This window comes from Lemur catta, chromosome 18 (assembly GCF_020740605.2).
Source record: "Lemur catta isolate mLemCat1 chromosome 18, mLemCat1.pri, whole genome shotgun sequence".
Taxonomy (NCBI): domain Eukaryota; kingdom Metazoa; phylum Chordata; class Mammalia; order Primates; family Lemuridae; genus Lemur; species Lemur catta.
The window spans coordinates 49,169,342-49,196,124 of record NC_059145.1 but is presented as its reverse complement, the minus strand read 5'-3'; the positions used below and the strand labels follow the sequence as shown (position 1 = coordinate 49,196,124).

The 26,783-nt window shown below is 40.4% G+C and overlaps 1 long non-coding RNA gene across 5 annotated transcripts in view; it reads right to left on the bottom strand.

The window, feature by feature from the left end:
• LOC123623580 overlaps positions 1-26,783 on the bottom strand; it is a 57,697-nt gene that overhangs the window by 20,554 nt on the left and 10,360 nt on the right. For 4 of the 5 annotated variants that reach the window (XR_006729925.1, XR_006729924.1, XR_006729921.1 and 1 more), the window contains exon 2: positions 18,350-18,426. This is a non-coding gene — a long non-coding RNA (uncharacterized LOC123623580). Of the gene's footprint in view, positions 1-16,116; positions 16,192-18,349; positions 18,427-26,783 lie in introns of all 5 variants that reach the window. The other variant, XR_006729922.1, reaches the window with a different exon arrangement.

Here is a 26,783-nt window from a genome sequence, read left to right as displayed (position 1 = left end):
ATACAGTTGCTATGAACATTAGTATGCAAATGTAAGTTTGAATCTCTGTTCTGAATTCTTTTGGTTACACACCTGTAATTGGACTTGCTGGGTCATACGGTAATTCTATGCTTAACCTTTTGAGGAACCACCAAAGTGTTTCAACAATAGCTGCACCATTTTTCACTCTCATCAGCAATATATGCGGTTTCCAGTTTCTCACAGGCGAGGGGGATGGAGGGATGGGATGGAAGATGCCTGGGCTGGGAGTCGGTACCCAGTGTTCCCTCCTGGTCTTAGATCAGGCTCCTCATCTTCTTGGCCATCGGAGCAGGGCTGCTCCCCATACCCACTGTGGCAGTCCCCTGGAGTCCCCCAGGCTTCACCAAGCAGCGCCCAGGTGACAGGTCCCCAACAACCCCCTTGGACACGCTCAGACACTCCGGGGCCTTCAACAATTTGAAGCCTGCCCTCTGCCGGCTGCTCAGTGACACAGATCCCAGGACCCAGCAACAGAAACAGGAACGCGCAGGCGCGGCTCTAGCGAGGCGGAGTCTGCGCTCCACTGCTGGCTGTGGTCGCGGCACTTCCGGCTTCTGAGGGAAAGAGGCCGAGGCTGGGGCTGAGCCCGGAGCCCCAGCGCTGGCTCAGCCTGGGGGCGGGCTCCGGTCCGGCCACCGCTGCACCCGGGGCAGAGGCTGCGCCCGAGGATCGGGCCGGCTCAGCCACGGTGAGGGAGCAGGGCCCGCCCAAGCCGCAGCCGCCGCCGCCCCCGCCCCCGCGTGCCTGTCGCCCCCTGGCTCAGGCATCCCCCTCAGGCTCCTGCCTTCGCCCAGAGCCCCTTGCTACCACCCGCTCGGTGTCCAGTTCCCCCTTCCCCGTGCAGCCCATTCACCTGCTGGGGTAAAGCCCTGTAGGTGGCACCGCCTTAACCTCCCTTCTTCCCAGTGACAGCCTTTCCACGTTCTCTTTGCCACCGTCTCCCCGTCCTTTAACCCTGACCCTTTCTTCTTTTTCTCTTCCATTTTATCTTTCTCTCTCTTCTGTGATTGTCACTCCTTTCTCCCTGTTTTTTTGTTCTTCCTTCTCATCCCCCTCACTGTTTTATCTCCGTTGACCCCTCCTCTCCATGTCCCTTCTCCTGTCTGTCCCCTCATTGGACGTCCTTCCTCACCCGCTGCCACACTTGTCCCCATCTGCTTCTCCAGGCTTCAGGGGTCTAAGCAGGAACAATCTGAGGACTGTCTCTTTCCAGGAACTGCAGGGTGGGCAGATGGGGATTTGTAGTTTTCATCTTCCTTTTGTGTTTGGAGAAAGGGGAGCTTGGAGGCATTGAAGAGAGCCTGGAAGCCTTGTTACCTACTGTCACGGCAAAACCCAAGAGATGGTGTGTTACAGCGTGATAAAGAGAGGGCCAACATGCATATTGAGACCTTACAAAATATTTAGCTTTTTGACAAAAGTAGCTAAAAAATATTTTGATTTATTTTTTTTTAATTTTGAGCATCTTTTAGTGGGGAGATACAGCTTCGGAAATTTAAAAATATTTATTTACAGGCTTGACTATTGTAACTTAGAAAAAAAATGATTTTTTTTTTTTCTTGGATGCAGAGACCAAGGGCATTTGAGGACTGACAACGACCTTGCTTTGCAGTCAGATTGTGACAGCCTCTTTAATACCTTCCAAAGGGTGCGTATGTTTTGCCTTCTCTGCTTTAGCTGGGAAAACCTTATATTTGCAAATTTTCTCCTTCCTGTTTCAAAATAGCTTGAGATTTCAGTTGGTTTTTTTTTCATTGAGTTGGATTACACATGGTTTGCTGTACATTTATTAAAAACATTGCTCCATAATATGCAACAAGCTAAATGTTGGTCTCCTAGAGGGACAGACATTCTAGTCAATAATCATATTCTCATAGAATGTCAGTCATTTCCTATTTTCCCTCCATCTGTTCTTTAGGAAAATAGATTACTATAAAATCATTTAATCTGTGAACTTTCCCTAACTCACTGGCTCCTGCATTTTTAGGTTGTCATTTTCCTGTGTCTGTCTCCTTGGCTTTCACAGCCCATCACCCTGTTATTGTGTGCTGACCTCTTTCTCTTTGTGGAATATGAGTTCCTATAGGCAGCAGCTGTGCCTTAGTCCTCCTATTCCTAGTGCTGAGGCCAACTAGGTGATTGAATGATTTACTTTATGGTCTCATTTTCCCTCCTGACAAGTATAATCTTAAACTGAAATTTGAGGCAACTGGACTACTCAGTGAGTTTGAGAATCTTATTTTTGGTGCAAAAAGAAATTTTAGTGAGATATAATGATACTCTATTCAGAATAACAAGCCATCCTCCCTAAGACATGAACTAGCTAGGTTTTTGAAGTGTAAGCCCTTTGGTTTTTAATAAAAGTATAAGTAATGAGGGAGGAGTTACGTTACTCCTATTTGGGTATTTAGGGCCCCAAAGTGTCATTTGGGCTGGGCCTGAAAGACAAATAGGATTTATCTAGATCATTTTGGGAAGAGAAAGAATGCTGCATTGTGAATGTGAGTACAAAGTGCTAAGGAATTAGGATGCATTGTAGGAAGCAGGATTACCATTACATAGCATGGAAGGATGCAAGAAAGAAGATATATACTAGGAAATGAAGCTAGAAAGATACTATCTTAGTCCATTTAGGCTATGGTAGCAAATGCCATAAAATCCTTGTAAACAAAAGAAACTTAATTTTAGGATAAAAAGACAAGGGAGAAGACCCTTTAGGATGCACCTCCAAATCTAAGTTAGAATCCCAAACAACAATTCCTAGGAAAAGAACCAGCTCAGAACCATCAACCAAAAACGGTGCTCGGGACCACCCACCAGTCCCACCGGAGAAGAAGCTCGGAGTCAGAAGGTCCAAAGGGGCCATGCTGGTACTCGGTGCCGACTTCGGGCTACTGAGTCTTTGGTGGTCCTGACTCTTCCCTGAGCCCCGAGCCCCACGCCCGGGCGTCAATCTCGTCAACAGAAAACAAACCAAACTCTGTAACATAATATGAAAGAGATTTAATCTGAGCCAAATTTGAGGCTCATGACCCGGAACCATGCCCAAGAGGCCTTGAGCAAGTGGACTCGCTGTGGCCGGTATGTTCTACTTTGGTTTTATACATTTCAGGGAGACAGGGGTCATAGGTAAAGTCATAAATCAATATGTGGGAGGCACACATTGGTTTGCCCAAAGAGGTGGGCCATCTGGAAGCGGGCGGGAGCTCACAGGTTATAGGCGGCGGCAGCGGTGTGTGTGTGTGGGGGGGGGGTGAGCCTCAAAACTTTATTTTAGTTCGCAAGTCCCCCCCTTTTGGCCAAGATACATCAGAGAGATGGCATCTATGGCAAAACCTTTATGACCTTTAACTTTCACATCCACTTAATTTTTAATGACCATTGACATATTGAAGTTTAGTTTCAAAGATCAGTGAATTAGACAAAATCATCTTTTCACAAAATACTTATATCTTATGATATTTTCATTAAAAAATTTTGTATGGAATTATTTTCCTTTCATCTACAAGTTTTAATTACACACATATACAGATGATCACGTCAACTCTTAGAAAAACCTAGAAAGTTAAAGTAACTTTGAAGTGTTAACGTCGCCCATTTTATTGGCATTCCTAAATACAAAGATAACAAGGTATAAGCTTTAAACTTATGTTTAAGAACTAATGTTGTAGTATTTTACCTTATAAACGATCCAAACATTTTATGATTATCTCTTTTAAATTAACATAATGACTTCAAGATTCTCAATTATAGGAAAATTTTATTCATTTGTATTTACCTACTTTATCTTATCTATTCATTTACCTTAGCGGTTTACGTAGATTCTAGCTATTCATTTAAGTTACTTTTCTGTTTGCCATTTTTGTACCCTGTAAATTAGATCTGTAACACAGAACAGGGATAAAAATATAGTTTAAGTTATTGGCTTTTCAATCTTAAACTTGCAAATCTTACCAAAAAAAGCAAGTGAGTCCTTCAGTAAGACTTAGTAAACAAATATGACAACACTTTTAAATGCTATAAATGTAGTAGATGTTTTAGAACATCCCATTAGTTCATTAGATCCTTCCAAAATGTCACGTCCCGAAACAGAATTTATTGACATCAAAGTGTCTCTGGTCCCCAAAGTCTGGGAGCAAATGCCCCCAAAATGTCCCTGTGAAGACCTGTTGAGAATTTACTGCCAAGAAGGTTACTAGGAGAAAGGAATGAAACTTATGCATGCATACCTTCAGAACGAACACTCAAAGGTGCAGGGGAAACTGTCCATTATTTATGTTGAAAGCATGGACAGTGCAGTAGAAATGACTGGCCCAAAAGTGGGTGCGCTCATTCTAACAGGCCAAGTGGCAGAACCAGCAAGGCTTTTACATTTAGAATCTGCTTGGCCTCTGCCCTTTCTGGCATGGGGTTTTATGGTAAAACAAAGAAAGAACAAAGCAGGTCAGATAATTACTTCAGGGCCATTTTACATAGACTAAGTTTGGGTTTTAAGTCTAGCTTTTGAAGAACAGGAGTTGTTTAAAAAAAAAAAAAGTGTGCTCTCCTTGATTCTAACAGATGCTAATTGCTTCTGTAAATATGGCTTGCTGACCTAGCTTAAGTGAAGCCGAGATGGACTCGACAGGCCAGGGGGAGATAACTGTAAGTTACTTCCTGATAAAGGGCTGGAGAGTCCCTGGACCTTCCAACCAATTAACCAGATAAGAAGGGCAAGGCGTAATCAGAAGCCGGTCCTGCAACTTAGAAACCAATCAAAAGCCAGTCCCACGGCTTGAAAACCAACCAATCAGGAGCCAAGACAATCAGCCACTTTTGAAGGAGCAAATGAATTAAGGGAGGGAGGGGGGATGGTATACCCCGTGCATGTAATCTGCTGAAAAGTACAAAAGACATTCACCCCCCCCTGAGCAGGGTCCCTGCCCAGGGAAAGAGACCACTGCATTGGTGCTCAGGGCTTGGACCCCAGCTCAAGCTAGTCAATAAAACACCTTTGCCTTTTTGCAGCCTCAGTGACTCTGTCTTTCTGTTCCTGGGGATAAGGGGAACCAGCTTTAACACTTTCAAAAAAAAGGGGTTCCGGTTTTTATGGCCAGCTTCAGGGAGGGATTGGTATAAGAGGCAAGCACACGAGGCAAGGTCAGAACATTTTTGCTGCTGAAGCATTCGTTTTAAGTTTTCTGAATCCCATATCAACATAAGATCACCTGAGTGTAGACTGAGAGAAAAAAAAAAAAAACAAAAATTCTCAGTGCCAGTCCCCAGCACCTCAAACAATGCTACAAAGAAGTAGCATGCTTTTTCCATGAGGATCAAGATTAAGTTGTCTGGAAAAGAATCCAAATGGTCTCAGAACAATTCTTTTTTTTGGGGGGTGTACTTGAGTACCCACAATATTTATAAAGAGTAAGACTGTTTTCAGATCCTCTGGATTGTAATCATCATTCACTTTTCATCTTAAAATAAATGACCACACAAAAATTAATAATTTACAAACGTTTTCCCCAGGCACAAACTTTGTTACAGCCACATAATGTACACATAACTGGCTCGCTTGTAAAGAGTGGGACAAAAATGGACAAGACCAAGGGAAAACCGAAGCTTTCAATTTAAGCTCTTCTAACCACAACTTGTAGGACAATTCTGAGTCCCTGAGGGTCGGCTTAACATTACATGACAGTGCATTTAGAAACACCTTCTGTGTACCTCTCTATAGACGCTGAATCAGTGGAGGTAAACTCTATCTGCCATTAGGGTTAAAAGACCAAAATGGAAATATTTTCATAAACCTTTGACCAATAACTGGCATCAGGATCTCCACATAGCCTTTCCATTGTAAATGCCGTAAAGAATGAGTTATCTGGACATCAACAGAAAAAGTTAGCAGGGTTTAGAGTAGCCAGAAAAGAAGAGAGAGAAATAGCTCGAGACACTTCAACTCTATAGCGCGGTAGGTCGACCGTTTCGGCTCTGAATTTTCCTGGATGTCATTTGCCCTTTCGTAAAAACTTGTGCACAAGCATTAGCTATAACCAGCTGGAGCCCTAGCAACACCTGGCACGCCTTCCACTCTTTTCATTTCCAGAACTACTTGCAAGTAGAGGCACCACACACCAACTGCGGTGCCCCATGGGGGTCATTCTCCCTTGTCTTTCCTCGATTTTAAAGGATGTCCCATTTTTTCTTTAAAAGAAGCAACCGAACTGTAACACGGGGTTTGGTGTCGTGGATCAGAGTGTGCTGCTTGTGGGTGGGGCTCCTCAAGGTCTCACCACTGAGTCGCTCCCACCCTCTTAGGTGTCTCAGGTTTCTCTCTCGGAGATCTAGTACCTCCGAGAGGGCTCCAAACGCCGAGTGATCAGCTCTTATATGCGTTTCCTGGAAGAGCCTTCTTTTAATTAACGTGTGTGGGGGTTCCCTATGGGGCCACTCGCGCCTCGGGGAATCGCCCCAGGCAACTCCCACCCGGGACCCCGGTCACCCGGGTCTCCCAAGGCTGGGAGGAGTAAGGTTGCCCCTTCTCTTCGGAGCTGAGGAACTCAGTCTCTCATTTATCTACCAACAAGACAGTTCAGTTTCCTCTTTCAAAAATGCACAGCAAAGCCAATTGAGATTAATTTTAGGATAAAAAGACAAGGGAGAAGACCCTTTAGGATGCACCTCCAAATCTAAGTTAGGATCCCAAACAACAATTCCTAGGAAAAGAACCGGCTCAGAGTAAACCAAGAACATCAACCAAAAACGGCACGCGGGACGACCCACCAGTCCCACCAAAGGAGAAGCTCCGAGTTGGAAGGCCCAAAGGGGCCATGCCAGTACCTGGCGCCGAGTTCAGGCTGCTCCTTTGGTGGTCCTGAGTCTTCTCGGAGCCCAGCGCCCGGGCGTCAATCTTGTCAATGGAAAAGAAACCAAACTCCATAACATAATTTGAAGGAGATTTAATCCGAGCCAAATTTGAGGCTTATGACCCCAAGCCACGCTCAAGAGGCCTTGAGCAAGTGGACTCGCTGTGGCTGGTATGTTGTACGTTGGTTTTATACATTTCAGGGAGACAGGGGTCATAGGTAAAGTCATAAATCAATACGTGGGAGGCACATATCGGTTTGGCCCAAAGAGGTGGGCCATCTCGAAGCGGGCAGGGGCTCGCAGCTTATAGGTGGCAGCAGTGGTGTATGTGTGGGGGGGGAGGCCTCTAAATTTTATTTTAGTTCACAAGTCCCCCCCTTTTGGCCAAGATATGTCAGAGGGACAGCATATATGGCCAAACTTTTATGACCTTTAACTTTTATATCCACTTAATTTCCTATGACCACTGACATATTGAAGTTTAGTTTCAAAGATCAGTGAATTAGACAAAATCATCTTTTCACAAAATACTTGTATCTTATGGTATTTTCATTAAAAAGTTTTGTATGGAATTATTTTCCTTTCGTCTACAAGTTTTAATTACACACATATACAGATGATCACATCAACTCTTAGAAAAACCTAGGAAGTTAAAGTAACTTTGAAGCATTAGTCACCCATTTCATTGGCATTCCTAAATACAAAGATAACAGGGTATAAGCTTTAAACTTATGTTTAAGAACCAATGTTGTAGTCTTTTACCTTACAAACGAGCCAAACATTTTCTGATTATCTTTTATATTAACATAATGACTTTAAGATTTTCAATTATAGGAAAATTTTATTCATTTGTATTTACCTACTTTATCTTATCTATTCATTTACCTTAGCAGTTTACTTAGATTCCAGCTATTCGTTTAAATTACTTTTCTGTTTGCCATTTTTGTACCCTGTAAATTAGATCTGTAACATGGAACAGGGATTAAAATATAGTTTAAGTTACTGGCCTTTCAATCTTTTTTTTTTTTTTTTTGAGACAGAGTCTCACTTTGTTGCCCGGGCTAGAGTGAGTGCCGTGGCATCAGCCTAGCTAAGAGCAACCTCAAACTCCTGGGCTTAAGCGATCCTACTGCCTCAGCCTCCCGAGTAGCTGGGACTACAGGCATGTGCCACTATGCCTGGCTAATTTTTTCTATATATATTTTTATTTGTTCAGATAATTTATTTCTATTTTTAGTAGAGACGGGGTCTCGCTCAGGCTGGTCTCCAACTCCTGACCTCAAGCAATCCACCCACCTCGGCCTCCCAGAGGGCTAGGATTACAGGCGTGAGCCACCGTGCCTGGCCTTGGCTTTTCAATCTTAAACTCGTAAATCTTACTGAGAAAAGCAAGTAAGTACTTCAATAAGACTTAGTAAACAAATAAGACATCACTTTTAAATGTTATGAACGTAGTAGACATTTTAGAACATCCCATTAGTTCGTTAGATCCTTCCAAAACGTCACGTCCCCAAACAGAATTTATTGATATCACAGGGATCAAAGAGTCTCTGGTTCCCAAAGTCTGGGAGCAAAGGCCCCCAAAAGGTCCCCATGAAGACCTGTTGAGAATTTACTGCCATGAAGATTAACTAGGACAAAGGATTAAAACTTATGCAAGGACACCTTCAGAACGAACACTCAAAGGTGCAGGGGAAACCGTCCATTATTTATGTTTAAAGCATGGACAGTGCAGTAGAAATGACTGGCCCAAAAGTGGGTGCACTCTTTCTAACAGGCCGATCGGCAGAACCAGCAAGGCTTTTACATTTAGATTCTGCTGGGCCTCTCTCCAGTGTGCCTTCCTCCCTTCTGAGCTGCAGGGTGGCAAGGCCCTTTCTGGCACGGGGTTTTACGGTAAAACAAAGTAAGAACAAAGCAGGTCAGATAATTACTTCATGGCCATTTTACATAGACTAAGTTTGGGTTTTAAGGCTAGCTTTCAGAAAAAAAGGGGTTCTGTGCTGTATGACCTGCCTTGGGTAGAGGGATTCTGGTTTTTATGGCCGGCTTCAGGGAGGCATTGGTACAAGACGCAGGCAGACAAAGCAAGGCCAGAACATTTTTGCTGCTGAAGCATTCGTTTTAAGTTTTCTGAATCCCATATCAACATAAGATCACCTGAGTGTAGACTGACAGAGAGAGAGAGACAGAGAGGGAGGGGGGAAAAAAAAACCTCTCAGCGCCAGTCCTCAGCAAATCAAACAATGATGCAAAGAAGTAGCATGCTTTCTCCGTGAGGATCAGGATTAAGCTGTCTGGAAAAGAATCCAAATGGTCTCAGAACAATTTTTTTTGGGGGGGGTGTACATGAGTACAGGAAATATTTATAAAGAGTAAGACTGTTTTCAGATCCTCTGGATTGTAATCATCATTCACTTTTCATCTTAAAATAAATGACTACACAAAAATTAATAATTTAGAAACTTTTTCCCCAGGCACAGACTTTGTTACAGCCACATAATGTACACATAACCAGCTCGCTTGTAAAAAGTGGGACAAAAATGGATGAGACCAAGGGAAAACCGAAGCTTTCACCTTAAGCTCTTCTAACCACAACTTGTAGGACAACTCTGAGTCCCTGAGGGTCGGGTTAACATTACATGACAGTGCGTTTACAAACACCTTCTGTGTACCTCTCTATAGACGCTGAATCAGTGGAGGTAAACTCTATCTGCCTTTGGGGTTAAAAGACCAAAACGGAAATATTTTCATACCCCTTTGACCAATAACTGGCATCAGGATCTCCACGTAGCCTTTCCATTATAAATGCCGTAAAGAATGAGTTATCTGGACATCAACAGAAAAAGTTAGCAGGGTTTAGAGTAGCCAGAAAAGAAGAGAGAGAAATAGCTCGAGACACTTCAACTCTATAGCGTGGTAGGTCGACCGTTTCAGCTCTGAATTTTCCTGGATGTCATTTGCCCTTTCGTAAAAACTTATGCACAAGCATTAGCTATAACCAGCTGGAGCCCTAGCAGCACCTGGCATGCCTTCCATTCTTTTCATTTCCAGAACTACTTGCAAGTAGAGGCACCACACACCAACTGCGGTGCCCCATGGGGGTCATTCTCCCTTGTCTTTCCTCAATTTTAAAGGATGTCCCATTTTTTCTTTAAAAGAAGCAACCGAACTGTAACACGGGGTTTGGTGTCGTGGATCAGAGTGTGCTGCTTGTGGGTGGGGCTCCTCAAGGTCTCACCACTGAGTCGCTCCCACCCTCTTAGGTGTCTCAGGTTTCTCTCTCGGAGGTCTAGCACCTCCGAGAGGGCTCCAAACGCCGAGTGATCAGCTCTTATATGCGTTTCCTGGAAGAGCCTTCTTTTAATTAACGTGTGTGGGGGTTCCCTATGGGGCCACTCGCGCCTCGGGGAATCGCCCCAGGCAACTCCCACCCGGGACCCCGGTCGCCCAGGTCTCCCAAGGCAGGGAGGAGTAAGGTTGCCCCTTCTCTTCGGAGCTGAGGAACTCAGTCTCTCATTTATCTACCAACAAGACAGATCAGTTTTCTCTTTCAAAAATGCACAGCAAAGCCAATTGAGATTAATTTTAGGATAAAAAGACAAGGGAGAAGACCCTTTAGGATGCACCTCCAAATGTAAAGTTAGGATCCCAAACAACAATTCCTAGGAAAAGAACCGGCTCAGAGTAAACCAAGAACATCAACGAAAAACGGCGCTTGGGACGAACCACCAGTCCCACCAAAGGAGAAGCTCGGTGTGGGAGGGCCCAAAGGGGCCGTGCCGGTACCCGGGGCCACGTTCGGGCTGCTCCTTCGGTGGTCCTGAGTCTTCCCCGAGCGCCACGCCCAGGCGTCAATCTTGTCAATGGAAAAGAAACCAAACTCCGTAACATAATTTGAAAGAGATTTAATCTGAGCCAAATTTGAGACTCATGACCTCGAACCACGCCCAAGAGGCCTCTAGGTAAAGTCATAAATCAATACGTGGCAGGTACACATCCCTTTGGCCTGAAGAGGTGGGCCATCTGGAAGCAGCGGCTTGCAGGTTATAGGCAGCTGCGGCACTGTTGGGGGAGGGTGAGCCTCAAAATTTTACTTTAGTTCGCAAGTCCCCCCTTTTGGCCAAGATATGTCAGAGAGACGGCATCTATGGCCAAACTTTCATGACCTTTAACTTTCACATCCACTTAATTTTTAATGACCATTGACACACTGAAGTTTACTTTCAAAGACCAGTGAATTAGACAAAATCATCTTTTCACAAAATACTTATATCTTATGATATTTTCATTAAAAAATTTTGTATGGAATTATTTTCCTTTCATCTACAAGTTTTAATTACATACATATACAGATGATCACGTCAACTCTTACAAAAACCTAAGAAGTTAAAGTAACTTTGAAGTGTTAGTCACCCATTTTATTGGCATTCCTAAATACAAAGATAACAAGGTACAAGCTTTAAGCTTATGTTTAAGAACCAATGTTGTAGTCTTTTACCTTATAAACGATCCAAACATTTTATGATTATCTCTTTTAAATTAACATAATGACTTTAAGATTTTAAAATATAGGAAAATTTTATTCATTTGTATTTACCTACTTTATCTTATCTATTCATTTACCTTAGCAGTTTACGTAGATTCCAGCTATTCGTTTAAGTTACTTTTCTGTTTGCAATTTTTGTACCCTGTAAATTAGATCTGTAACATGGAACAGGGATTAAAATATCGTTTAAGTTACTGGCTTTTCAATGTTAAACTCGTAAATTTTACCGAGAAAAGCAAGTAAGTCCTTCAGTAAGACTTAGTCAGCAAATATGACATCACTTTTAAATGTTATAAATGTAGTAGACATTTTATAGCATCCCATCAGTTCGTTAGATCCTTCCAAAACGTCACATCCCAAAATAGAATTTATTGACATCACAGGGATCAAAGTCTCTCTGGTCCCCAAAGTCAGGGAGCAAAGGCCCAAAAAGGTCCCCGTGAAGACCTGTTGAGAATTTACTGCTGAGAAGGTTACTAGGAAAAAGAAATAAAACTTATGCATGGACACCTTCAGAACGTACACTCAAAGGTGCAGGGGAAACTGCCCATTATTTATGTTGAAAGCATGGCCAGTGCAGTAGAAATGACTGGCCCAAAAGGGGGTGCGGTCATTCTAACAGGCCAAGTGGCAGAACCAGCAAGGCTTTTACATTTAGATTCTGCTCGGCCTCTCCCCAGTGTGCCTTCCTCCCTTCTGGGCCGCAGGGCGGCAAGGCCCTTTCTGGCACAGGGTTTTATGGTAAAACAAAGTAAGAACAAAGCAGGTCAGATAATTACTTCATGGCCATTTTACATAGACTAAGTTTGGGTTTTGAGGCTAGCTTTCAGAAAAACAGGGGTTCTGGGCTGTACGACCTGCCTTGGGTAGAGGGATTCTGGTTTTTATGGGTGGCTTCAGGGAGGGGTTGGTACAAGATGCAGGCAGACGAGGCAAGGTCAGAACATTTTTGCTCCTGAAGCCTTCGTTTTAAGTTAAGTTTTCTGAATCTGATATCAACATAAGATCACCTGAGTGTAGGCTCAGAGAGATAGAGACAGAGAAAGGAAAAAAAAAAAAAAAAAACTCTAAGTGCCAGTCCTCAGCAACTCAAACAATGACACAAAGAAGTAGCATGCTTTCTCCGTGAGGATCAAGATTAAGCTGTCTGGAAACAATCTAAATGTTCTCAGAACAATTTTTTTTGGGGGGGGGGGGTGCTGTACACTTGAGTACACGCAATATTCATAAAGAGTAAGACTGTTTTCAGATTCTCTGGATTGTAATCATCATTCACTTTTCAGCTTAAAATAAATTACTACACAAAAATTAATAATTTACAAACATTTTCCCCAGGCACAAACTTTGTCACAGCCACATAATGTACACATAACCTGCTCGCTTGTAAAGAGTGGGACAAAAATGGACAAGACGAAGGGAAAACCGAAGCTTTCACCTTAAGCTCTTCTAACCACAACTTCTAGGACAACTCTGAGTCCCTGACACTCCGGTTAACATTACATGACAGTGCGTTTAGAAACACCTCCTGTGTACCTCTCTATACACAGTGAATCAGTGGAGGTAAACTCTGTCTGCCTTTAGGGTTAAAAGACCAAAATGGAAATATTTTCATACCCCTTTGACCAATAACTGGCATCAGGATCTCCACGTAGCCTTTCCATTGTAAATGCCGTAAAGAATGAGTTATCTGGACATCAACAGAAAAAGTTAGCAGGGTTTAGAGTAGCCAGAAAAGAAGAGAGAAAAATAGCTCGAGATACTTCAACTCTATAGGCGGTAGGTAGACCGTTTCAACTCTGAATTTTCCTGGATGTAATTTGCCCTTTTGTAAAAACTTGTGCACAAGCATTAGCTATAACCAGCTGGAGCCCTATCAACACCTGGCATGCCTTCGACTCTTTTCATTTCCGGAACTACTTGCAAGTAGAGGTACCACACACCAACTGCGGTGCCCCATGGGGGTCATTCTCCCTTGTCTTTCCTCGATTTTAAAGGATGTCCCATTTTTTCTTTAAAAGAAGCAACCGAACTGTAACACGGGGTTTGGTGTCGTGGATCAGAGTGTGCTGCTTGTGGGTGGGGCTCCTCAAGGTCTCACCACTGAGTCGCTCCCACCCTCTTAGGTGTCTCAGGTTTCTCTCTCGGAGGTCTAGCACCTCCGAGAGGGCTCCAAACGCCGAGTGATCAGCTCTTATATGCGTTTCCTGGAAGAGCCTTCTTTTAATTAATGTGTGTGGGGGGGTTCCCTATGGGGCCACTCGCGCCTCAGGGAATCGCCCCAGGCAACTCCCACCCGGGACCCCGGTCGCCCGGGTCTCCCAAGGCTGGGAGGAGTAAGGTTGCCCCTTCTCTTCGGAGCTGAGGAGCTCAGTCTCTCATTTATCTACCAACAAGACAGTTCAGTTTCCTCTTTCAAAAATGCACAGCAAAGCCAACTGAGATTAATTTTACGATAAAAAGACAAGGGAGAAGACCCTTTAGGATGCACCTCCAAATCTAAGTTAGGATCCCAAACAACAATTCCTAGGAAAAGAACCGGCTCAGAGTAAACCAAGACCATCAACCAAAAACGGCGCTCGGGACGATCCACCAGTCCAACCAAAGAAGCTCCGAGTCGGAGGGCCCAAAGGGGCCGTGCGGGTACCCGGCGCCGCATTCGGGCTGCTCCTTTGGTGTTCCTCAAGCAAATTAATCTGTCAAACTGAAAATACTGTAGAGTCAGAATTCAGTAACACAAAGCCAAATGCGGGCAGAAAACTGTCATGTGCAGAGAGGAGGAGGAAAATGAACACACAGAGATGCAGAGGCAAGAAACCATATTAATTGGTACATGAGAAGGGAGAGGAGAAGCCACAGTTCCCAAACCTTCTGTTTAGGTCCCCATGTAACCTAATTGTACTTTGTTTCCTTCCTTCCTACTGTGGAAGGAAACAAAAAATTCACCCTACATGTGAAGTGTCACTGAGATGAAACGAAAAGAGTTTCCAGAAAGAAATGACTAATTTAAAGAGGCCAAGGAGTCACGAAGGCAGATGGGGAAAGACCATTGAAAACGTCACCAGTGACAATGGAAAGAGGAGTTCAAGTGAAATTGTAAAGACTGAGGGCAGATTATTAGGACAAACGAGAGAAGCAACCAAAGAAATTGAGACATTGGATATAAATCACTTCATTGAGAAGTCTGGCAATAAGAACACAAGACAGATAAGGATAGTAACGTCAAAGGAATGCAAAGTCAAGTGAAAATCCTGTCGGGATAAAGAAGGGCTATGCCTGACTGAGAGTAGAGACAAAGGTCTGTCAATGGAAACAGTAATGCTATAGAAAAGGAATGTGATAACTCCAGGAATTAGGAAAGGATTGGAAAACAGACAGAGTTGAAAGAGATCCCTTTATCTTATTAAGGGAAAAATTTAGATTCATTTATTCAACGAATATTTTTCTTTCATCCATTTATTAAAAAGGGATTTGTGCTGATCTGTAAATTCAAAGTAACTCCAGTAAAAATCCAAGTAAGATTTTTGTTGTAGATAGACAAGTTGAATTATGAAATTTATATAGCAAGACAAAACAGACTAGAACAGCCACAATTTTAAAAAATAATAAAGTTAGAGGACTCATTCCACCTGATTTCAAGAGTTACTATAAAGCTACAGTAATCAAGGCCATGTAGTATGGGTCGAAAAATAGATAGAGTTAAATGGAACTGTCACAGTCTAGAAATAGATCCACACAAATGGGGCAACTGATATTTGGCCAAGGTGCAAAGGTAATTCAATGGACATTAGACAGTCTTCTCAACAAATGACACTGGCACAATTCCATATGCAAAATAGAAACAAATACAAAGAATCAAAACCACCACAATTCAACCTCAAACAATTTATAAAAATTAACTTCAAAACCTTTGTGACCTTGAATTATGCTAAGAGCTCTTAGCTACAACACTAAAAAGTTACAAAAGCAAAATTGATAGTTTATACTTTATGAAAATTAAAAACCCCTGCTAAGAAAGACACTGTTAAGATGAAAAGACAAGGCACAAGCTGAGAAGAATTATTTGCAAATCACATATCTATCTGATAAAGAATTCAAAAGTCAGTAAGAAAATAACTGAAAAAAAATGAGGAATACTTGAACAGGAATGAAATACTTACACACACAACAGCATGGATCAACGTCAAGTGCATTAAGCTAAGTAAAAGAAGCCAGACTACTGGGGATACATAGTATGGTTTCATTTACATGACATTCTGAAATAGGTAAAATTTTAAGAACAGGAAATATATCAGAGCATGAGAGAATTTTCTGGAATGAGGAAACTGTTCTGTATCTTGATTATGGTGGAGGTTATTTGCCCGTATGCCTTCATCTAAAGTCATGGACACCAAAATGTGCATTTTACTACATGTACATTGAAAAGAAAGGTCTGTGGATGCCTACGGGATCCCAGGCATTTTGCTGAGAAGTGGAAAGAGTGAACAAAGCAAACTTCCATCATTTTCCACATCGTGTTTAAAACTTCAGTGAGGTAAAGATGAGGGCATAAAAAAATAAAATGACTGCATTTTATGGTTTCAACAATTATGAGATAACGTTAGCTACAAAAAGTGATGAAAGTATAATAATTAGTCACTTATAGAGTAGCACTATTCAAGAATAAAGAATTAAAAAAAGACTGTAAAGCAGCAGTCCCCCACTTTTTTGGCATCATTCCTTTCACAGCCATCTTTACATCACTGTTTTTTTTTTTTTGGAAAGCAAGAGATGCATATCTAAAATACAAAAGCAGAAAACCAAAAGATTTTTCATTAATGACTTTAAATTACCTCAAACTTAATTTTGTAACCACTGGCTCAAATATAGTTTTCAAAATAATAAATGCTCTTATAAAGGATGATATACTAAGCCGGGCAGGGTGGCTCACGCCTGTAATCCTAGCACTCTGGGAGGCCAAGGCGGGTGGATCGTTCAAGGTCAGGAGTTCGAGACCAGCCTGAGCAAGAGCCAGACCTGTTTCTACTAAAAATAGAAAGAAATTATCTGCCCAACTAAAAATATATGTAGAAAAAATTAGCCAGGCATGGTGGCACACGCCTGTAATCCCAGCTACTCGGAAGGCTGAGGCAGTAGGATTGCTTAAGCCCAGGAGTTTGAGGTTGCTGTGAGCTAGGCTGATTCCAGGGCACTCTAGCCCGGGCAACAGAGTGAGACTCTGTCTCCCAAAAAAAAAAATGGTTGATATACTTAGCTTGAAATCAGGAAGAATGTTTATTTAGGATAACTAACTAAAAACCAAATTAAAGATGAGAAATAAAAGATAGTAAGCATTTCTCATGAATTATCTCCTATTAATTTTATATTAAAATTTAACATAAAACATTTGCAAAGCTGATGTATGATAAAGTTGCAGAGACTAGCAATCTGGGGACTATTTATACTAAAAAAATTAAAATTAATTCCTATGTTCAAACATAACCTCCCGATGACCCAAAGGCCTGCAATGTGAAAGTCAAAATTTAAAACATTTACCAGAATATTTAAAGAGAATATCTTTATGGCCTTGTTGTGGGGAAATATGTAGACCAAAAAAAGAGCTGGAACATCTAATCAGAATTTTAGCCATATAATTGAGGCAGTCGAGCAAGAGCTATTCCTATAAAAGCACAGACCTAGACAGTGGCAGGATACATATCAAATCTAAAAAGTGGTTGTTTTCAAATGATGCGACTATGGATAATTTTTTATAATCTCCTTGTATTTTTGCATTTAATTGTATTTCCTAAATTTCCACACAGTATGTATAATAATTAAGAAAAAAAAACCCACAGTTTGTTTTAAGGATTCAACAAGATATTGAAAGAATCTTTCACATCAGGTAATACTACTAGAATTATAATACTACTTTACTATAATGAAATGTATTAATACCACATTAATGAGTAAAATTTAAAAAGCACATACTCTTAGGTGACTCCATTAAATAAAATTAAACACCTATTTTTTAACAAATTTCAACCCCAACTACAAACAGGATTCTCTTAATTGATAAAGATTTTCATATCTGAAATGAACAGCCAGCACTTTTTATCAGAAGATAGTAAAGGTATTTCCATCACCACTGTGATTTGAATGATCTGAGAATGTCACAAAATAGAAAGTACCAATGTATACATTGGAAGAGATTATATATAGATGATGTAGCTATCTACCTAAAAAGTATAAAAGTGTCATCTAAAAAGCAATTAAAATTAGAAATAATAGAATACAATTTTCTGTGCATCTACTATGTGCTAGGCTTTACTCCTAGTGCTTTACATACTTAACTCATAGTTTCACAACAACGCTATGACAGTACTATTAACCTCACTTTATAGACAAAGAGGAGGCTGAGGTACAAAAAGATTAAGTAAATTGCCCAAATTTATTCATAAAGTTGCTAACAGACCTGGGAATTGAGCCAAAGTTATCTATTTCTGGAGCCCATTCTCCTTAACTAAGGCACTCTAATGACAAGCTACAAAGTATAATCAAAGAAAGATCTGATTAAGAACAGCACAAACTAATGACTGCAGCTATTTGTCTATAATGACTGCAACTATTTGTCTACGTGTCCCCCTATACTAGCCTGGGACACTCCTGTGGGAATGGCCTTTGACTTTATCACCACTGTGGCAGATGTCTGCTACAGAACCTCTAGTGAACAGCAGGCACACAGTAATGCACATTTGACTGAATTTGGGAAACACACCTGTAATTAGTAGAAGAATCATAAATTGAAATTTCAGAAACTTGGTATTTCTGGAAGTGAGACCTTCAATCAGCATAAAAAAAGAGAAATAACTTTGTGAAAAGTAGAAACACAACAAATGATCATAATATGAACAATTAACAAACTTAAAAATGAAGTTCAAAAAAGAAATCTTGGCATACCTCAGATACTGAAGGACAGAGACCACCAATATGTACCAAATAACCTTTATCTCTTCGTAAGCGTTCGGCATTCATTTCTGCTTGTAGAAAAACACAATATACCACAGAAATGATCATTATTGTATTGAGAAGTTTAAGAGAAAATGAAAAATTGCTAAATATTTCATGGTTTCTTTTTACTATCACAAAGCTTATTATAAAGTTATCAGCAAATATCAGCAAGACCAGACTAAAGACCAAAAGCCTGGAGTACAGTGCTAAGATTTCTGGGCCTTAATCATATCTTAAAAAATAAATGGGTTGGATTAGTTAATATTAAGTCTCTCATAGCTCAAATGAATAAATTACATCTAAAAGGAGTAATCAGTTACAGCTGATTACTGTCCCTTGGTATCCCTGGGGGACTGGTTCTAGGACTCCCTGCAGATACCAAGATCTGAGGATGCTCAAATCCCTTATATAAAATTGCATAGTATTTGCATATAATCCACACACATCTTCCTGTATACTTTAAATCATCTCTAGATTACTTATACTAGCTAATACAATGTAAATTCTATGTAAATAATTGTTATGCTGCATTGTTTAGCAAATAATGACAAGAAAGTTGGTTGAATCCATGAATACAGAACCCATGGGCTGACTGTACATCACGACTAAAAAAGTCTGTCATTTGTCCTTGGTTCAGAGAAGTGCTATGAGAACACCAGATGTACACAGGATCTTAACTCCTTAGTGTCAGCACTGGCTAGAGCTAGTGTTTCAGAGACCTCTTTACACACATTCCTTTGCTGGGGAAATAGCACACCAAGAAAACCTTTCAATCAGACAAATATCAACAGCAGGTATTATATACCTTGTGATAATGTTAAGAGCACATACGAAAAAGAGACAAATTACTTGAGTTAAACAGTATGATTTTGGAAACCACAAATACGAGGATTATAGATAATTTTTTTCTTGCTTGACAAAAAAAATGGAAAATTCTTAGACTGCAATCTCATAGTCAATATTGTGAAGGGAACCTGGTCTGAAATCAAAAAAGATTCAGTAAATTGAGATTTGATGGCCGGGCGCGGTGGCTCACGCCTGTAATCCTAGCACTCTGGGAGGCCAAGGAGGGCAGATTGTTTGAGCTCAGGAGTTCGAGAGCAGCCTGAGGAAGAGCAAGACCCCGTCTCTACTAAAAACAGAAAGAAATGACTTGGACAGCTAAAAATCTATATAGAAAAAATTAGCCGGGCATGGTGGCGCATGCCTGTAGTCCCAGCTATTCGGGAGGCTGAGGCAGAAGGATTGCTTGAGCCCAGGAGTTTGAGGTTGCTGTGAGGTAGGCTGACACCACGGCACTCACTCTAGGCCGGGCAACAGAGTGAGACACTGTCTGGAAAAAAAAAAAAAAAAAAACATATCCACACAAAAAAACCCGTACATGAATTTTCATAGCAGCGTTGTTCATCATAGTTGTTTGGGTTCACTCACTCACTATCTATTCATTAGTGCATACATAAGTCAAATGTTGTATATCCTACAATGGAATAATATTTAGCCATAAAAGAGAATGATGTACTATTGATATACACTGTCCAGATCACACTTGAAACATTATGCAAAATGAAAAAAAGCCAGTTGGCCACACAGCATATAATTCCATTTATATCACATGTCCAAAGAGGCGAATCTAGAAAGATGAAATATGTTAGTGGTTGCCAGGGGCTGAGGAGAGGGAAGAACGGGGAACGACTACTAATTTCTTTTTTTTTTGGGGGGGGTGATGAAAACATTGTAAAATTAGATAGTGGCAAGGGCTATATAACTCTGACTTATGTACTTTAAAAAGGTGTTTATGTTATGTGAATAATCTCAATAAGGCTGTTACAGTAAAAAAATTATTTCTCCCCTCACTCCCGCAAAACAGAAAAATCGGTTACTTAGGATGTACTCTCAGAAGTACCAAGTTCTGCTCTGTGACATTGCCCAAGTGCTTCTGCAACAGGTTCCACAGATCTGTACTCCCTCCAGCACTGCATTTAGCACCTGTGTCACTGTGCGCACGTCTGAATCAGCACCATCTCTTAAATCTGATAAAAAAAATTTTATTATTGGTTTAACACTTTCTTCTCCTATTTTCATCATATATTTCTTTTCAAAGGGTCAGTTCTTAGCCTTTAAAATTCACCATCTTTATGCATACAGCACAAATGCTTCAATTTCTCAGGAAATGTAGAAATAGTTACTTTCTTGCCATTTTGGTCAGCAATAATTAACTCATCCCAATGGGTTCCATTTCAGCTTTTAACAATAAAACCTGCCTTGAAGTCAAATATTTTGAACAGTTATAAGAACCACTCTGCTTCTCAGACAGGGAAATTAAGAGGGTCACTACAATACGAGTCCACCTGGGTTATGTCTATTTCCAGTTTCCTGACTGCAATTCACTTTCAAGTGAAATGTCCAAGTGGCTCCCAAGATATTTTAAAACCATAAGGTGTAGCAGAAAGGAAATGAAACATTTATCAGCACCTTCTACAAGCCAAGCGCTTTATGTGTATTACTTCATTTAATCTTAATAAGCCTATTACCCTCACTTAAATGAAAAGAAAAATAAAAATCACCAAGGGTAAGAACTTGCCATGCAGCAAATATGTGCCAGATTTAGGAATCAAACTGAGGTGTGTCTAACTCCAAAGTCCATATTCTTTCTGCCACTGTACAGCGCTTCCCAAGCTTACTGACTCTGAAAAATCAGAAAAGACTTCAAATGTGAGTTCTGCCACTTACTGTGTGACTAGTTTCTAAGCTTCTTTAGAACAGTTTACAAAAACAAAATAAATGTAAAAAGAGGAGGCTAAAAACTCACTGTGGAATGAAACTTTTTAAAAAATAACACTTTTTTAAAACAGCAAAATGTATGGAATAATTCTAAACACTTTTCTCGAATTTATCTCAAGATTCACTTTACCTTCCAACAAACAGAGACACCTGCATATCCATTCACAAACATATAATGTGGATGAAAAACATTTTTTAGTGACTACACTGCCAGTCTTTAAACAAGAAATACATCATTTCTCAGTAAAAAAAATCCACATTGACTACACTGCTTTTTATTTTTCTTTACCATGTGAGAAGTGCTTTCCACAACACATGCACCGTCCAGGATGTAGCATTGCGGGGTAAGAGAAATGGCTACTGAACAGAAAAAGACTACAAGAGCTTACGAGCAAGCAGTAATACAACACAGAAAATGACATAGCTAAAAACAAGGCAAAACATCAACAGCCTACTTCTACCCTAGGTAACAGGTACCTTTCCTGTGGCAAAGGAAAAAACATTTAAATTATAAAACCCTTAAAGGATATTTGATTGGCTTTAAAAATTGCTACTTCAGGCCCAGCACAGTGGCTGGTGCCTGTAAGCCTAGCACTCTGGGAGGCCGAAGGGGGAGAATCCCTTCAGCTCAGGAGTTCAAGACCAGCTTGAGCATGAGTGAGACCCCATCTCTACCACAAACAGAAAAAAGTAGCCGGGCACGGTGGCCCATGCCTGTAGTCCCAACTACTTGGGAGGCTGCGGCACGAGGATCACTTGAGCCGAGAAGTAGGAGGTTGCAGAGAGATATAACGACTCCACCAGCACTCTAGCCCCAGCAACTGAGTAAGAGCTGTCTCAAAAAAAAATTGCTGGCCGGGCACGGTGGCTCATGCCTCTAATCCTAGCACTCTGGGAGGCCGAGGCGCACGGGTCGTTTGAACTCAGGAGTTCGAGACCAGTCTGAGCAAGAGCAAGACCCCGTCTCTACTAAACATAGAAAGAACTTATACGGACAGCTAAAAATATATATAGAAAAATTAGCCGAGCATGGTGGTGCATGCCTGTAGTCCCAGCTACTCAGGAGGCTGAGGCAGGAGGATTGCCTGAGCCCAGGAGTCTGAGGTTGCTGTGAGCAAGGTTGATGTCACGGCACTCTAGCCCAGGCAACAGACTAAGACTCTGTCTCAAAAAAAAAAAAAAAAAAATTGCTACCTTAAGACCTAAACAATTACTTGACAAGATTCGGACTGGTAATTTCCAAGAATGCAATACACCAATACATATCAGCAATTCTTCCACAAGAATTTTCAGTCATAAAACAAAAGTCAAATCAGACATTAACATAAGAATTCTTACATGCTAAATTTTCTTTTTCTAAAAACTCCCTCACTCTGACACATAAAAAGGGTAGCAATATCTAATAAAGCTGTCATACTACACATAGATGAAGGATGTCAAAAAAACACATTTTTCTTCTAGAAGTTTTTAATATTAAGACATCAGTAGGACTTGGGCAGTCTAAAAAATATGAACATATTTACAGGCCCATATTTCACCATATGGCTATTTAAAATAATTCTACTTTACATAGAGTCAGGAACGGTTTTTGTTAGCTAGTATAAAACAATCAGGCTATTGTACAATGGTGAGAGAGCTCCTAAGAAAACAATTACTGCTTAAGTAATTCTCGTCTCCAGTTGACTCTGCCACATTCTGCTCTCCATAAACACCATTGTTTTTAATCACAACTTTACTGACAGCTTTACCCTTGTCAAACAAAATTTTCACTTTCCAATAAGACCCTTTCAAACTGAAGTAATAAAAAGCAATGCTTATATGATCATAACATTTGCTAAGGCAAAATGTTATAGAATAGTATGTATAATAAGATCCTACTTTTGTGAAAAAGCATATATTCACTGATTTATCTGGAAGGACACTCAGCAAAATATTACCAGCGGTTGGTTATCTTGCGGTGGTAGGCGTAAAGGTTTCTTCTTTACCTTATATGTACTTTCTGATGCTCTATATTAAACACTTTTTTTTCATATGCACATAAGAGAACAATTTGAGTTAAAGGATAGGAAATGTGGGTGTCATATTTTATAACAATTCAATACCACCAGTTCAAATCCACTTATTCAGAATTAACATAAAGCAAATGTTGCTCAAGAAATACCAATAAATTCCCCTGAGCCAACAAAGTTCAATTTTCAAACAATAAACTTCCTCAGATAAGAAAATGATGCCTGTAATTTCATGTCTCTTTACTGGAGAGCTGGGGGGAGGGTTGGAAATGGGCTGGAATGTCCAGGTAACCACAGGAAAGATAACAGGAAAAAACTCGAGAAACAAGACAAAATCATTTCATTGATTTAGTGACATTTATTTGTAGAAGAAATCATGGAGTAGCAAAAGTAAATGATCAGAAAATGTAAGCAAGCGCTTCAAGAGTAATAATGGGCAAAAGAAGAAAAAAGCCAGAAAAAAAAAAAACCAAAGAACTGAACTCGGACATATTTATGTAAATCATTCTGGGGGGAAAAAAAGGGTAGATAATGCCGTATCACTAACTGAATCGGATCTGCTTTCTTGACTAGAAAAGGAACACCTTTCAAAAGGCTTAGTTACTGCTCAGCAGCAAAACCAAGAACATTCTCAGAGGAATCTGAAGATCTTTCGTGCCTGCTTTGGAATAAGCTAAACTATTAGATATACAGTTAAATAACATACAAACATATAAATAGCTAATTTTATGCATTAAATGAATTTCAAGTAATCATCAGATGTGAAGAGAACATAATTTTGAAAAAGAAAGAAAGTAAAGCACTGAGGTAATTTCACTAACTCCTATGAAGAAATTACCTTTAAACCAAACCAACTAACTCTACTAGGTTAAAACATAAGAAATTGCCAATATTCAAGCAAAAACCAGCAATTTCACATGGGCCCACCCAGTGGTCTCCTGATAAATACTGAACCACCACCTCTTTTGAAAGACAGAGCCCTGATCTGCAGCTTTTGCCCACTCCCGTGTTGTAACTGTCCCCCCACGGCCAGTCCAAGCTGCAGACGAGGCACTGGGCGTGGACTCAGAGCGAGAGGCACAGGCACCCACCGACGCCAGCACCACTGGCTCCACGGGACACGCTGAGGACCAGAGCAGGTCCCAGACTGTCTCACCCTTTTCTAAAACCAGGCTTTTGTCTGACCGATCCAGTTTCTGTCTTCCCCAGGTCAGAAGAAATGTGCTGTTGACAGTTTAAAATACTAGTACACTAAAGTCATTCATAACAGAACAGATGAGACTGGTACCTGGTTTCATCCATTCAACACTTTACTGCACACCTGTTTGGTGCCAGGTAGCGTTCTAGGCATTGTGGACAGCAGGGAACAAGACAAAGGAGGTCCCTGCTCTCATAAGAAATATACATAAAAATACATAATTTCAAGGACTGAGAAATGCCATGAAGAAATTAAAACAGTAATGGGGAAGCTATTTTAAACTGAGTGGTGAGTTAGGTGATATTTAAGCTGAGACCTTAAAGTTAAGGGGCCAGGCTCAAGATCTGGGAAAGACCATTCAGACAAAGGAAACAACTAGTGTAAATGTCCTAAGGCAAGACCAAGCATGGCATGTTTGAGAAATTGAACAGACTAACTTGGATAGAGTGTAATGAGCAAAGGTGAGACTGTCTGAGAGGTTGTCAGAGGCAGGAAGATCTCCTGAGCCCAAGAATTCAAGACCAGCCTGGGCAACACAGCAAGACCCCATCTCTAAAAAAAAAAAAAAAAAATTCTGCTCAGCTGGGCACGGTGGTACACGCCTGTAGTCCCAGTTACTCAAGAGGCAATGGCAGGAGATTGCCAATGTAAAAACCTCCAATAGAAGTCTCATAGTTTTAGGGAGGGATTTTCAGTGTACAAAAATGTATCGGTATACCTGTCCTCTTGGTACTGTACTGCCTATTTAGTCCCCCCTTAAAAAAGGAGAGGAATATAAGTACATTTATTGTTCTGCATGGCAAATTAGTAGCTAGCTACAACAATCCCAGGAGTTATGATCACACCACAACACTCCAGCCTTGGGAACAGAGCAAAACTATGTCTCTTTAAAAAAAAAAAAAAAAAAACCTGTGACTACAGCTGAAATAAACTTAGTGGTAGGACTACACACCAGCTCAGAAATAAGGATCTTACTAACCCAAGATGGTTACTTCATATGTAAAATGCTAACATATGAATTCAAGTACATCAATGTTGAATTCTAATGAAGATGACCTAATTAGTCTATAAAATAAATTCACTATGTTGTTCAGGCTAGGATTATTTCAAAACCATAGGCAAACACTTCTAGTGTATCATCCAAAATCATTTTATTTGGTATGTAAATAGACTTTTTAAGAATTATAAAGGTCATGTTTATTTTAAAGTGAAAGAAAAATATAACACCAAATCCGATTTTTGTTCAAATTAGTGCTCAGGAGTTAAAGTAAAATATCAGCGTATCAGTCTAAATTACATGTTCATATTACAAAAACTGTAAAGAAATACACACATATACACCCACACTCCCTATAGCCATGAAAACCAAGTCCACATTATGGCCGCATAAAAGTCCCCCAAGTCAATAAACACAAATTTTTGCATATTACACAAAAATAGGAAACTGTGGAGACTGGTTTAAGGAGAATTTATACTTGCACATAAAATTATTTATTCATTCAGGAACTACTGAGCTACTCATTTCAACAATTTATCTAAAAGATTTTTTTTTTTAATCAACCAACAGGAAATGAGACCTACAGCTCAGGGAAAAAGGGTAAAAGAAAAAAATCTTGTCTTAGCAGAAGGAAATACTAAAAATCTGCATATCATTAATTCCCCTTGCACTCTCATTTCCCAACTAAATATCAGTTAAACTGCATTTTTAGACTATGCATTTAAGTCTGTACAAGCATTTTTCTTTTTTTTCATTTAAGAGCACAAATAAGTATATGCATTTAATGCTACTCAATAAACTTGTGATTATTGTAGCTAGCTGCTAGTTTACCGTGCAAAACAATAAATGTACTTATATTCCTCTCCTTTTTTAAGGGGGGACTAAATAGGCGGTACAGTACCAAAAGGACAGGCATACCAATACATTTTTGTACACTGAAAATCTCTCCCTAAAACTATGAGACTTCTATTGGAGGTTTCTACAAAAAAAATAAAAACTGCTAAGAATACCATTAGGCTTTCTCAGTAATTTCTCCTTTTCTTTAACAAAAAGAATTGAGCAAAACACAGAAGAACAATGAAGTTTTGGCTTCTGATCTCACCTGAGCCTACATCCCTGATAAAAAGAAGGGCATACATAATATAGTCCAACTTGAAGTGTCTAGTCCATGAAAATCACTAACACTCAGAACTCAAGAAATGGAACTTAAAAGAAATACGGGGCAAGCAAAAAATACATTTTTTACACGTTGTCACCCTATTTCCAAACCAGGTTTTCCTCTTCTTTATTTCATTTGCCTTAGCTCTCTTCATTCCTTTCCCACCTCCTCTGTTCCTTACCATTTCACTGTGTATTTTCACTTCCCATACACAAAAATTGAGTTAAAACTTACTTTAT